Source organism: Brienomyrus brachyistius, chromosome 3, assembly GCF_023856365.1.
Source record: "Brienomyrus brachyistius isolate T26 chromosome 3, BBRACH_0.4, whole genome shotgun sequence".
Classification (NCBI taxonomy): domain Eukaryota; kingdom Metazoa; phylum Chordata; class Actinopteri; order Osteoglossiformes; family Mormyridae; genus Brienomyrus; species Brienomyrus brachyistius.
Genome location: NC_064535.1, coordinates 31,819,095 through 31,834,365, shown reverse-complemented (window position 1 = coordinate 31,834,365; position 15,271 = coordinate 31,819,095).

The following is a 15,271-nucleotide window of genomic DNA, read 5'->3' as shown; positions in this document are numbered from 1 at the left end:
TGGGACTGGACAAGACGGAGATTTCCTGTGAGAGCAAATGGTAGCTCAGCCACTTATCTGGCCACTGTCAATTGAATTATCTTCTTTAGTACCCTAGTGGTGTCAAGTGGAACCCCCATTCTCTCCTTGACTTCCCCCATGATCATAAATTGCTAATACTGTCTGTATTCAAATGATGAACCAAGAACATTGGGGCATCTTTACTACTTTTCCTTACATAGGCAACACACTCAGAAACAGTGGCGGACTGGGACAATAATTCAGGCCGGGAATTTGACTCCACTCCCAGGCCACCTCTGCTGCTGCAGTCACCACCACCCTATTCATGTAATCTACTGGACTGATAAACTTGTAGGCTAACCCTATTATTGTAACAGGTAGACTACCAGATGCAATATAAATGAATAAAAAAATAACCCTTAACAACTCACTAGGAATACACCATTTATACTACCAAACCAATGACAAATAGAAAATTGGCTTTTTAAAAGAGATAATGAGACACATTCACATGTTGAAATATTTACATTTTATGTATTTCCAGTGCTCAACTCTAGTATATCAAATGTATCAGAAACACAAATAAACTTAACAAAACCTATGACAGCGTAAGTAACAGATAACAATGTTTACTCAATTATGGCATTATGTGGAACAGACCAGTAAGAGTAAACAGTAAGTAATTAGCACTACTAGTACACCAGTAGGCGGCGCAGTAGCTCACTGCTCTCTGCCATCTTGTCAATTATGTCATCTTTATCAAGTTCCATAAGAATCTCCTTCTCAGTTGCCATCAAAAGGAATGCTTCAGACTCAGGGAGGTTCTCAGACGGCTCTTCACTAACTTCAGGGTGGAGAAGGTCCTCTCACAGGCAACTTGAGTAATAGATAATGTGAGGAGGAACTTGTAGCCCAAACCAATGATGCGATAAGCATCAGTAAGCAGATTGTACTGAGACAGGAGGAGATAGCAGCATATTGGACAGTTTTTGCATGTGGAACAACTTCTGCTTACAAACTCCACACTTTCATTAGGAACCTCAGAGCCTTCCCCTGCTTCATCATTAGAGGCAGCACCCATAATGTTGTAGTTCTCCATTAGTGATTGTTTCAATCTTTCCCAGTGCTGTGCAAGGCTGATCAGTTCAGCCTGCAATGTCTCAAGACACTCAAGGCACGTTCATCAAATTGCAGTAGGCATTTGCTGAGCTCCTTCATGGCTGTCCCTGGAAGGCCTTTTTCTCTGATTTCAGGGAAGTTCCTAGGATCCATGCAGGAGACATCTGAACACAGCACTGCATTTTCTGCATAATGGCTATGAAAGCTTTCAATAACAGTGTCCAAGATCACATTGTGGATGTTGATTTTGTAGTCAGTGTCTGCATTAGCAATAGGCTCATCTTGTGCCAGCTCACCTGGTTGCCTCTTGTGTTTTCTAATTCTCTTCTCTGGGAGAGAAGTCTGAACTTCAGCCTCACTGTCCTCAAGCTTCTCCAGAATGCCATTGGCCCATTCAACAAAGTCATCTGCTGCCCTCATTACACCCTGAAAGTCCCGGGCACGCTTTCTCAAGCTCTCCTCTGTTCCTGTCACCAAGTGCTGTGCTGAAGCAATATCCATGCCACTTGTTTGTAAATATTTAGAGAGAGGGGTTGTCTGCTCAAAAATCCTGAGGAAAATCTCAGCTGTCAGTATGGTTTCATACTTTAGGAGAGCAGCCTTGTACCCTTGGGCCTTGTTTCGGATGACAGGTTTCATGGTCACATCCTTTTCAATTTTTTCCATAGTGATGACCAGATCTGTGTAAAGTGCATTGTCAGGCTTTGCAAACCTTCCAGATACTTTCCTCAAGACCTCATCTTTGGCCCACCAGCGCGTTTCACCAATTACACCAAGCCGTCTGTGTCTCTTGTCCTCACTGTTTTCCTCCCATAGCTTCATGCGCTTGTACGAATCACGAATGAACACTGCAATGTCATTCAGTAGTGAGAAAAGGGACTCACTTGCCACAACAACCCCTGTAGTGTCAGCTAGAACAAAGTTGAGGACATGTGAGTAACACCATATGTGTACTTGGTTAGGTGATACTCCTGTGAGCAATGCAGAGAAAACTTTGTATTGTCCCTGCATGTTTGCAGCTCCGTCTGTTGCATTACCAATGCACTTTTTGATGTCTATGTCCATCTTCTCTAAAGTCTGTTTCACAAGCTCCACAAAGTACTGTCCAGTTGATGACTCACAGTCAATGACTGCAATGAGTTTCTCGTGGACAACATCAGTAACATATCGCAGAACTACTGCACACTGGTCTTTGGATGTTAAATCCTGTGTTGTGTCAATTTGTATTGAGAACATCCCTGCCTTTCTCACTTCAACAGCAATTGTCTGTTGAATCATATTTCTTATTAATTCAACTACTTTATTTACTGTTGTTTTGGACATCAAAGTTACCATGGACCCTCTTCCTTTAGTTCTCACCTGCTTCTTTTTCTTCTCAATACAATCACTAACATGTTCCTGTAGGCAGACATCATACTTGCTCAGCAAAAGTATGAGCTCAAGAAAGTTACCATGATTGATAGCCGTGTTTTCAAGGTCATTTGTAGCTTCATGACTGTGCCCTCTGTAGCTTAGCCCACATTTACCAATAACTTTCACTACATCAATCACACGTTCCAAGACCTGCCTTCTCTTTCTAACCTGGTCTCGATGGACGGTCATTTGCTTATCAGTCAGAAGGGTATGGATATCTGCTTTGTTGACTCTAAGAAAAAAGGCTTCAGCACTTTCTCTATGGATACTGCTTCTCTCATGTTCCTGTACTCTCTGATGGGCATGTTTCCAGGCCTGCATACCTCCTTTGACAAATGCACTGTCCATGCCTAAAGGTTTTGCAAATGCAAGACATACTGAGCAGAATAGGGAGTGATTACTTTCATTGTATGTCAGCCATTTTCTGTTTGTGCCATCTTTTGAATGGAATACATCAGGAATGGCTCTTTCAGATGTTTGAATTGGGTGATACTTAAAAAAAAAATCTAAATCCTTAGACTGTGGACGGGCAAAATAATCAAAAGAGATATCAAGGCTTTCACTGTCTCCTTCATCTTTCCCTGAATCCTTCTCTCTCTCACTCTGCACATCTAGTTGCTCTGCAATATGAAATACGCGTGTTCAATAATCTGTATTTATAATTGTGCAGCCATCAGTTGTATGTCCCCAAAATAACAGTCCTACTACTGATCTTATAAATCATAAAAAGCACATGTTGTTTAAAAAGTATAGCCTGCTGCCTGCATGTTTAGTTTTGCTTATCTTAAACTTTACCTGAAGGTTCCTGCTCTGACTCAAACGCTGAACTGTCCACCACCTCTAGCTCAACAGCCGGAGCATTTGCAGCACTAGTGCTACTGCTGCTTCCTTCGTCACCTTTTCAAAATAAATAAATAAACAAACAAACATTGTAGGCTACATATTGTAGACTAGAAATGAAAAATCAAAATAACTAATACAGTATTCTTTTCCATACCATCTACTTGATTTATTTATTATTTAAAACAATTTGACCCACTAACACTATTCTGTCTACTTTTTATTCATTTTTATTTATTATATAAAAAATATGCTACATGTAGACTAAACGAAACTTGACACAGCACAGCAGCACTTACATATTGTTGCTCGTTTGTTGGTTTAATTTTATCTATTGTGATTATCTAAGTGATTTGGATGAAAGTGTTCGTCTGCCAAATTATTATAAATATAATGTACATGTAATCTTGACCGACCTGTTCCCTTACTGGCGAACATGGCTGGGATTTTGCAGCAGCTTGCTGCGTCTGCGGCCAGGGCTTTTTTCCTTTTTATACGCTCCCTCTCTGCTCCTCCTTTGCGTTTACGCTCCATTTTGTGATGCCCGGCCCGTCCGCTCCTCGTGTGTGCCACGCCCCCTGATTACCCACGTGTTCTTTCCCGATTGTACCCAGCTGTGTCTAGTTACTTTGATTAGTCCTGTGTATTTTAAGTCCTGGTCTCCCCAGTTTCCCTTGTCCGTCATTGATGTTACGTGATGTCAGTCAGCGTGAGATGTTCCCTGCACCTTGTTCGCATAATAAATCCCCGTTCACCCTGCTTACGCCTGCTCGCCTGCCCGCTCGCCTGCCAGCGCATTCGCCCGCTTCCCGGGCAATCGTGACACATTTTTTGAACGATTTAGTCAGATATACCCTGTCTCTGGATATAGCCAGATATTAGGCAGTGCGTCGCTGATGTTGGGTCATGTGGGAGTGTAATTTTCCCTCCGCCATTGCCTGATTCGTAGATTGAGAGATCCGTCAATTAATTCGTAGTTGCACACCAGCCTATCACATGCCAGGCTGATCGTCTGCACAGCGGCAGCCGGCAGGCCAGAACGACCGTCAGGCCACCGGGAAATGTCCCGGTGCTCCCGATGGCCAGTCCGCCCCTGCTCAGAAACACAGAGAACTAGCGACGTTAATGACCAGACTCAGGAAAGACTAACAGGGAAGTAGTGAAATACTTTGAATCATTAGATAGGACTAGAGACAGCTAGTAACCAGGAGGATTCCACACAAGGTAAACGAGGGGGGTCGGTACGATCAGGGTGTGACAGATCCCCCTCCCCAAAGGTTCGCACACCAGGCACACCCAACAGGACCAGGGGGGTCGAACCAGACACGACGCAGGACCCAGAGACAGACTGGGCAACACCACCTAGAAGGTGACAAGAACAAGAACATCAACAGGGCAATGGGAACAGCATCGACACGCAGAACAGGCACAAAGATAGCAACCACAACACCAACCAACAAACCATGAGGAATGCAGACACATACAAGGGCACCAAAGCCACGGAAACACTGGACCCGAGGGAACCAAAGCAAAAGGGGGAACACAACCAGGGGACAGACCAATAGGAGGGGCAAACCCACCAGGAGGCACAAAACCAGGGGAAACCACCGACGGGAAACAGCTAGGGGGCAGAAAATCAAAAGGGGCAAAACCAGGGGGCAAAGAAGCAAAGAGCTGGGGGAGCCAGGGAGTTGGAGGGACCCCAAGCAGGCGCGAGGCAGGAGCAGGTATAACCACCGACGATCAGGAGGCAGGAGCTGGAGGGACCACCAGTGACCATGAGGCAGGAGCCAGAGGGACCACCGGAGGAGTCAAGGAGGGAGTTGGAGGGACCACAGGCTGGCTTTATTGCACTTGTACCAGTCACACACACAACACACTCGCCCTGCCAACCGTGCCCATCGCTCAACTTACTCCTATGCATGGTGGGCACACATGCTATAAACAATAAAACACTACAAATTAAACACTACATGTGACATTACAGTACAACACAAGACATTACAGTGCATAACGATCACAGCAAACTATTTACAGCCTAAACTGCTGCGCTGCCTCCTGTCCCTCCAGCGCTACACTGCGACTCTTAACTGTCCCAGAAGCTCTACACAGTCCTGAAGACACTCTCTGCAGTGGCAACTCCTCTGCGGCTGCAGGCCTCCAACTCCCCCATTGTCCAGATAAGTCCCTGCAGCCAGGGTACTCACCACCGGCCCTGGCGATGGCTGCTCCAAGTGGGCTAGAGGCTGGTATGGAGCAAGACCATTGATGGCGCATCACTACAGTCCTGCGCCACTCTGGCAACCACACCCAGTAAATCACATCAGAGATTCACTCCAGGACCTCCCCTTGAATCTTCCAGCGGCTGTCGAGGTTGGGTGACCGCCCCTTCTTCCTGATGTAGCAGTATACCCAAACAGGGTCCTTGGGCTGGAAGGCCTGTCCTCAGCAGTGGACGTCATATGCTCTCTTCTGCCCAACCGTAGACACGTCCTGATGATCCCTGGGCAGCCCCGTCTGCACATAGTCCCCGAGCTGTACATCAGCTCCTCTGGGGTCCACAGTATGGAAAATTATTTAGCACTATAAAACGTAGAATATAATCATTATGATATTATTAGAAAAGCATAACAAATACCCATGATGTAATCATTACAATGTAAACATTATAATGTAATCAAGACAATGTAATCAATTGAGTATATATTTGCACCTTTTGTTAGCCTGAGTTTCTGTTAGTTACATTATGTTAGCCCTAAATGTATGAATATCCACCTTTATTAGTGTTATACCTTATCACTATGTTGAAGGACAAATATAATATCAACCCTCTAATTAGACAATGTGCAACAAGAAGAGGTTGCCAAGGTTTGCTACTGAAGGAAGTTCACCAAAAGTACACGGCTGAGTATTTTTAAAAAACCAAGCAGAGATGGTCGCGCCACCATTATGTTCGGTCGAGGGACCAAACAATAAAAGAAATGACTGACAAACTTATCAACTAGGGGTGTGGATTAAGGGAAAAAACGATTGCGAATAGCTGAAGGAATGATGATGCTCAAGTGGCGAGATATTGTTAAATGATAAGTACTTATATAAAAATGTATGTAAAACAGTATTGGACATACTCTAAGTATTGGTTGTAACTTCATTGTTGCAATAAAGCCTGAATTTGGATCTACACAAGCGGCATCAGACTTCTGATTTGGCGAGGAAGGAGAAAAAACCACGACATAAATTGGCGTCATGAACAGGATCGAAGATGAGACCTGGGGAGGCGACCACCTGGCGGAGAATTCCCTGGTGATAGAAATCCATAAAGGAAGGGTCCCGTGTGGATATTCCCTCAGAGATAAGCGCCTTGAAGAAGGGGACAGTTTACCCTGAGGGTTTGGGACACTGCTTCAAGGCACAGAGGCCTTGCAGGGTTAATAGTGATTTAAAGGTATTGCCCTGAGAGAGGGCCATTGTTTGTGATGTAGGTTTTTCAGTCAGTTTGAGTCAGAGACATCGCCCTAAAAAAGGGAGGTCTCCTTGTTTTGATAAAGTAAAGGTTGGGTTGCCCTAAGGGAGGGGCCCATGTGTTTTAAGTTGTGGGGAAAAGTGCTGTTACGTCGTGATGCAAAGATATTGTTAAGTTGCAAAGGAATTGTTTTAAGCAAAGGTTATGTTGTGTTGCAAATAAAAATATTGGTAAAGTAATAAGGCCAGAGAGAGCCTAAGCAATAAAAGTTGTGGGGATTTTAAAGGTCTGCTGGATCAGACTGGTTTTGTTGTGCAGAAGTGGGGAAAATGGTCGTATATGCAAATTTGGGCTGAATCAGAGGAAAAGCACATATATTTTTGACGGATAAGTTGAGTGTTAAGGTGTATAAAGCAGAAATAAGTACCCTAGAGGTAAGAAAGCTTAAGAGACTAAAATTAGAAGGGATTAATCTAGCAGGGGGACTGGATAGAGCATTTGTGCATTTCTATAGAAAGTCATTAACAGTAATGGAAGGGCGGGTAGGTGAGTTTAGAACTTTGACAAATCTTAAAATAATGTTTTTGAATGGAATGGTGTGATTAGAAGATACTATAGAATAGAATATAGAGACTAAGTCTAGAGATTAAGGGTATTAGAAGACATTTTTGCGAGAGAACAACCTTACGTAAACAAGAGGTTTTTGTGACCTCTCATGGAATTAGGAAGTTTAGCCAAGAAAGCGTAAGGGGGTTTGTGTGCACAGTGGACAGACAGACGTAAATCAGGCTGATAAAAAAATGAATAAATAACACAGGAGTAGTCTTTGAGGATTTGGCAGAAGGGGGGCTTCAGTATATGAGTCCTAATGGATAATTGGGTGCAATTTTAGGAGTAAGTAGAAAACAAATGATTTAGAGGTAGTGACATGTCAAGGTGAAATAGGTACAGACAGGGAGAGAATTCAAATTAAGAAAAAGAAAGGAAAAGAATAGAACACAGGTTGGCTGTGAGGAAATTTGTTAATTTTTATACCAGACAGGAAAACAGTCCAAGTGACAGTAGGGTGCAGGAAAGCAGTAAAATGAAGGGCCCAGTAAAGGCAGCAGACACACCAGTACAGCAGTTGGGGAGGGAGCACCCCCTGCTCCCTAAAAAGTGGGAGAATAGAACAAAGGCCCTGGTAACTAAGTGGCCTAAAGGGGGCACATGGGATGTAGCAGTGTGTGAGGAGATGGAGACTCTGATAAAGTATCATAAGGCTAATAAGAACACAGAAAGGGGTAAAAAGAAACGAAATAAGGAACTGGAGGTTTTGAGGTTATTTAAAGCAAAGGGAGAGGCCTGGAGAAGGGATCAGAAAGCGATGAGGAAGGCACTAAATGAGAAGCAGAGGGGAGAGAATGAAATGAGGTAGGTAGAAATATGGCCGCCGTCTTATCAAACTCAGTACCCATTAGTGGAAGCCCCCCCTCCTTCATACCAGGGTCACTTTCCAATAATAGAGGGGAAGGTAGCATTCAGAGGTGAGGTGACACAGAAGTTGTTTAGATGGATGTGGCAGGCCGTGATGGAAGGACTGCGAGGGTGTGAGCTAATAACAGAAGGCCAGGTATGTGGGTCTGAGAAAAAGTGGGGTACGGAGTAAGTGGTAGAGATGCAGAAGGGCTGATGCACCTGCTGGACACCCCTAACCCTGCATCTAAAGGATGGAGTCAGTTTCAGGAGAAGGAGACAGACACGGAGAGTGAGGAAGGAGTAGAGGAGGACAAGGTAGACCATAGAATATGGAGGCTGTAAGGGTCCCCACCAGGTACACTCCGATGCTTCCGTTGATGGTGAAAGGAGCACAGACACAGTATGTGCAGTTGGCAGGACAGGATCTGGAGGGCCTGCTTCTCAGACTCCCAGTCCTGGCAGAAGGGGCCGGAAAGTGGATAAAAGCATTTGAGGGGAAAACTGTGGGTCGGCTCCTGGCGATAGGGGACATAAAGGCAGTTATGGCTCGCGCTTGGGGGGTGGACGCAATGGAGAGACTGCTGCGAAGCAGTGGCCTGGGAGCGGCGACAAGGACTCCTGTGAATGATGCATGTTACTTTAACAGTTACCGTATTCAGAGGTCTGTACCGTTGCACCCAATTATCCATTAGAACTCATATACTGAAGGCCCCCTTCTGCCAAATCCTGTGTTATTTATTTATTTATTTTTTATCAGCCTGATTTACATTTGTCTGTTCACTGTGCACACAAACCTCCTTACGCCTACTTGGCTAAACTTCTTAATTCCATGAGAGGTCACAAAAACCATTTAATACCCTTAATCTCTAGAGTTAGTCTCTATATTCTATTCTATAGTATCTTCCAATGTGCATACCTGCAGAATCCGGCATTCAGAGATCTGTACCGGAGGGCACTGCAGAACGCGCTCCCTGAGCCAGTGAGAAGCAGGCTAAGGCAAGTTGTGGGACTCATTACTATGCCTGAGGAGCAGTACCATGAGCAGCTGATTCACGCTATTGACATGTACAGAGAGGAGGGGGACTCTGCTGAAGAGCATGAGAGGGAGCTTACAAAGAAATTGAATCAGATGCAGCTGGAGGAGCTGAAGAAAAAAGTCCAGGCACCAATGGTCTCTCCGGATCCAAGCCCCTGGGGGCAGCCTGCGGACAGCCGACAGTCTCCTGTCACTGGGGGCCCCCAAGACAATAATTGACCTCCGGTCCCTTACTGGAACAGAGAAAGTAGATATGATAGGTGGGGAAGTGACCAGAGAGCACCTAATTTCCCACAAATCAGGCGATCCCAGTCTCTGGGGAGACTGGGGAACAGGCCACCCCAGCCGGTATGCTGGAACTGCAATCAGCCCTGCCATACCTATAGAGTCTGCCAGAGTCCACCCTTTCAGCAGGTGAGCCCGAGAAGTCCTGTGGGCCCGGTTGATCCAGGAGGCCAAATAGAGGCAGGGGTGGCAATCTGCAGTTGCAGAATAAAAAACCGCAGGGCCCGATCAACCAGTGGGCCCAGGGACATTTATTCTAGGGGTGCCCAGAGAATCCTAAAGGGGGACCTCAGATGCCAATGTTGAATAAGGGGTCTGAGGCTGAGCCGATGCTGCAGGTTCAAATAAATGGCAAAGTAATACCAATGATGATAGACACTGGAGCTACCTACACTTTTGTAGGACCAAAAGATGCCAGTCATATCCCCCGGTCCGCTGAGAAGATCAGGACCATAGGATTCTCAGGACAAGGGCAGTATTTTTCTAAATCTGCTCTAGTGAAGATTAAGATAGGGGAAAAATGTAAATATGCCCATACTAATATCAGAGCACATCCCAGTGAATTTGTTAAGTAGAGATGCTTAACAGATGTGTCAGCTGCAGATAGACATAAAATGTACAGAGGAGGTTGTAGAGGTGCTCAGTGGTCAGTACAGCCTTCTGCAACAATATTTGTAGTTCAGTAGGGGGCAGTATAGCTTATATGGGGTAGAAGATGTTACTTCAAAGGTTTGGGAAGTTCTAGAACAGTGGGGCCCATTTATACAGGAACAATATAGCAATAGGCTAAACTGGACACTGGACAAACATACTTGTTTTTTGCGACGGGGAGAGTTCACTGATCCTAGACTGAAAGATAAGTGGGATCAACTGATAGATTCACTGCCCAGCCGAGAGAAAGATAGGATGTGCATGATAGCAGATGGGATAATATTAGGCCCTGAGGGAGTAGCCATTCAGATACGGAAAACGGGAATAGTGGGAGAATGGTACAACATACCAGACCCACATATAGCAGTGGCTTTTAATAAGTCCATGTTCGATCTGGGGGACATGATGGGAAGAGCAAAGCAAGTGGTTTGGGTGCTGACAGAATGTGAAGGAATGCAGGCAGTGGCAGGAGGGAAGTTGTTAAGGATTCAGTGGAGTGCAGAGATTGTAGATGATTTGAAGTTTGATAACAGAGGTTCGTGGCTGTGGAGCATGGTAGGGGTGTAGTGTAATGTAACAGAAAGTGCCAAGGAATGTTGGCAGGAAGTGCCTCAGGAGGTGTGGACCGCCCATGATATGGATGTAGGCCTGCAAAGACAGGTAACCCAGGAATAAGGAAGATGATGGAAGGGTTACCGCAGGTAGAGGGGGAGGTACTTATCACCAAAACCTGTGACACCTCCTGCCTGTCCCAAAGGCAGGAGGCAAGGTGTGGTGGTTGGTTTATGAATTGTGTGCAGCGAAGTGGTTAGTGGAGGATCAATAAGCGGAAGATCCCAATCCTCACACCCTGCTAACAAATGTGCCGCCTAGTGCAAAGTGGTACATAGATGTGGATTTGTAGTTGGCATTCTTGAGTGTGTTCCTAACATAACAGTCACAGCTTCTGTTTGCTTTCACCTACAGGGGTCAGCAATATACTTACATGAGGATGCCACTGGGATTTAAGCACTCACTGCATGTGTTTAATCAGGTGCTTTGGGCAGATTTGGATGGGTTAAATTTAAGAAGCACAGTGATAGACTATGTGGGTGATTTGCTCTGTGTTATATACACAGGCACTAAAGCTGCCGTTGCTGAAGGTCTTAGTGAAAGGGGGGCTTGAGGTGCCCAAAGCTAAGCTGCAATACTGATAAGAACAGGCTGCATACAGTACTTGGGCTATGAGTTCAGGCACGGGAGGGGACCCTTCTGAGGCCTCTCTGTGGAAATAAAGGGCGATGCTGAGGACTCTGATGGTCTGTTTCACAACCATGCTGGATTTTTGGTTGTGTCTCCGTTGTGTGGTCGACACCTTGATCATGAATGCGCATGGTCTTCACCATTGTGCAAGGCGGGAGTGCTACAGAAGAGAAAAAAAAGAAAAGAAAAACAAAGTTTATGAGTTGAAGTCGTACATTCAAGCAGGAAAAGGGGAAAGCACAGACGGCAAAGGAAGACACCGAGGAGGACAAGCCAGTCAGCTCCCCAGAAGACAGAATACGCCTCCGAGTGTTAAATCACAGGTGTTACAGGATGAGATGGCAAGAGATGCAGGTCAACATGCAAGAATGTTTGACTGGTGGTATAATATGTGGGGAAGTTGGCAGCGATTTGCCCACAGGACCAGGGGAAGGTGGGTATCCCAATTGCACTGCTGTTTGAGTACAAGGAATGCCAGCTGTGCATCTAGGGTACAGTGGAACCACTCCACCAGCCTGTCGCTCTGAGGATGAAGGGGGGTGGGTGGGTCTTCGCAGTCCACAGCCGCTGGCAGACCTTGCCGAACACCAGTGCCGTGAAGTTTGGTAAATGGACTGCATTTATATAGCACTTTTCTACTCCTAAGAGTACTCAAAGCTCTTTACATTTCATGCCTCACATTCACCCATTCATACACTCATTCACACACCAGTGGAGGAGGCTGCCATGCAAGGCGCCAACCTGCTCACTAGAAGCAATTTGGGGTTCAGTGTCTTGCTCAAGAACACTTTGATGGGGTCAGGAGGAACCAGGGCTCAAACCTGCAACCCTCCAGTTGCCGAACAATAGCACTACCTCCTGCGCCACCATCTTCACCATTTCTCCCCTGATCAATGGTCAGAGGCCCTAAACTTGCAAAATATCTCCTCAGGCAGTTTAATTGCTATGGTAGTGGCGCTCTGATTCGGGAACTGCATACACCGCGGACCACTTCATAAAATAATCCATGGCTACAAGTATGTAGCAGTTCCCAGCCTTAATGCAGGGGAAGGGACTTAGAACATCCACCTCCACATGCTTCGTGGGGGCGGCCACCAGATATGACTGTAGGGGAGCCCGGGACTGCCATCCTTCCAAGCCGAGCATGCGTTCCAACAGTGCATGGGTAGATCAGTGTCCTGCCGGTACTAGGTTAATAGAATCACTGCCTCAGATTTTTTTCTTAGCGTCTTTTTCACCCAGATGTGCCCAGCCCTGATGGCCCCATGTATCGACCTTAACATGGCAGGAACCAGTTCCCATTAGGTCATGCAGTAGTTGCGCTTCTCTTAGGTAAGTGTCCGACTGAAGTATGCAACCACGCACTCCTCTTTGGGTCCTGCCTGAAGTAGCACAGTATCCAGACCCTTGTTGCTAGCGTCTGTGTCCAAGATGAAAGAAAGGTATGCTAACACAGAGGCATTGGCGAGCGCTGCATGAAGCTGGTTAAAAGCTGCAGCACAGGCTTCCAAACACATGAAACCGCGTCCCTTCTCTGCAACATGGTGCAGTAGTTTTGCAATGCTGCCAAAGTCTATAGCAAAGCACCAACAGAAGGACACCAGTCCCAAGAAGCAGCATCGCTCTGTCACATTGCATGGGATTGGCCAGCCTCACACCGCTACTATCTCTCTTTTTCTTTGCTCCGCCGCTTGTTGGTTTCCCAGGGGCAGTCTGTGTTGGTGCAGGCAAATGGGCGGGGCATCCCCCATTTCATTGCGAAGGTGCACCAGGGAAGTGGGTCAGCAATCCACGTTCCTGGCAGCAAAGATATCATGGAACGAGCCCAGTAGAGCTTTGAGCTTGTCCTGTTGCTCCGCCGTCAGGTTCTGGCTGCTACGCTGCCACATTTCCTATACACCCCCACTGGGACCTGAGCAAGGTGCTGGAGTGGGGCAGTCGCGGGCAAAGTGGCCGACCTCAATGCAACGGTAACAAGGAGCAGTGGCTGTCGGGCAACTTCTCCAGCGTGGTTCTGTGTGAGTCGCATGCACAGTCTGTCCTACTTTGGTGTTGGAGTCCCCAGGCACACAGGTGCTGGTTCAGCATTGGGTGGCTGGCGATCAGCATTATGCTGCAGGTGGGATCAGGATTGCTTTGGCCCACTCCATGACCTTCGTGAGCATGACAGGTGCCCACAGTTGGATGTGTTGACATAACCACTCTGGTGTTAGAGCCTTAAGAAAGGCTTGGAGAGCCAGTGCTTGCTGTGCATCCCCAGGGAACTGTGGGAGGATCCTCCTTGCAAGGATGTGGAAGTCTGCTGCAAGCACCTCCAGGGTTTTACTGTCCCGCCTTCACCGGTTCGCCAGTTCTTCCCACTCCGCCTCCACTGACCTCCAGCACCTCAGTGGTGAATTTTGCTGCTCGTAAGGGCCCAAGCTGAGGACAGCCTGGAGCGCTTCCAGCGCCAGTGCCAGGTGCAATGTCATTTCCTCATCATGCCAGGCATTGTGCCGGGCTACCAGGTGCACCTGGAAGAGGTAGGTCTCCAGGGGTTCCTTCCCAGCATAGCACATGAGCATTACGTCTGCCTTGTCTCCAACTCTCTCAGGTACTGGTGCACTCAGCAGGGGGGCTTCTGCTTGCTCTGCCCGGTTGGGGCGTGGGCAGGTTGTGCTGGATCCATTGTGTAGCCTCAAGAAGATGCATTGCTCGGTTCTCGGGGTTCCCATTCCGGAGACCGATTATCCCTGCTACTCTAGGAAATCATTGAGTAATTGTACAAAGTGGTTGTAACCTTCCTACAATCCTACTTCCAACATTATTGTAAAGGTAGCTATGCTGCTCTGCTTGTTGTCCAGAAATGACACTCAGACAGATCCGGGTTCTACCACAGGCTGGCTTTTACCAGTCACACTCACAACATACTCGCGCTGCCCACCGTGCCCATCGCCCCGCTTACTCCTACCATGCATAGTGGACACACACACTATAAACAACAATAAACATTAAAGACTATACACAACATTGCAGTACAATACAAACCATTACAGTGCATAGTGATCACAGCAAACTATTTACATTGTTGGCACCATCCCAAACTACCACACTGCCCCATGGTCCCACCAGTGATACACAATAATTTCTTCCTGACCCTACACTTATGGATGTTGAGATAAGTGTTCATTTGTGAGGGTGGAACATTGGTTATTCATGTTGTTCATGACAGACTTGATCTTGGTCACAGTACTTGCATGGCAGCCTCCGCCACTGGTGTGTGAATGAGTGAAATAATCTCTCTTCCACCATCCACTGATGTAATACTGTAAAGATGTCTGAAAAATCCAGCATACAGTATACAATTGTCATGCCCCAGTCATCCTGATCCCCCTGTATGCCACACCACCCTCTGTACCTTGTGTGGAATCCCCGTGTTCCCAGAATGACTAGACTCGAAAAAAAGATCCCTCTTCTGACCGAGGAGGACTACCTTGGTCTAGCCAATGAGGTGACTTGCTGTGGCAGCCTGATGTCCAAGAGGACCCAGCAGCTAGAGCCCTTGGTGTCCAATCAAGGGAAATCCTGTGCTTTCCCCCTCTGAGAACCCACACCTCGCAGAGGAGGTGCGGCGGAACCTGGCGCAGCTCAGGGGCAATGATATGACGGGTGTACCTGGACTGTGGATTCCCATCATTCGGGCAGCCCAAACCTTCTGCTACTTCCGCTTCGCCTGCGCCCAAGGCTCGTCTCCCCACCACTTTACCTACGCCCGTTACAAAGGT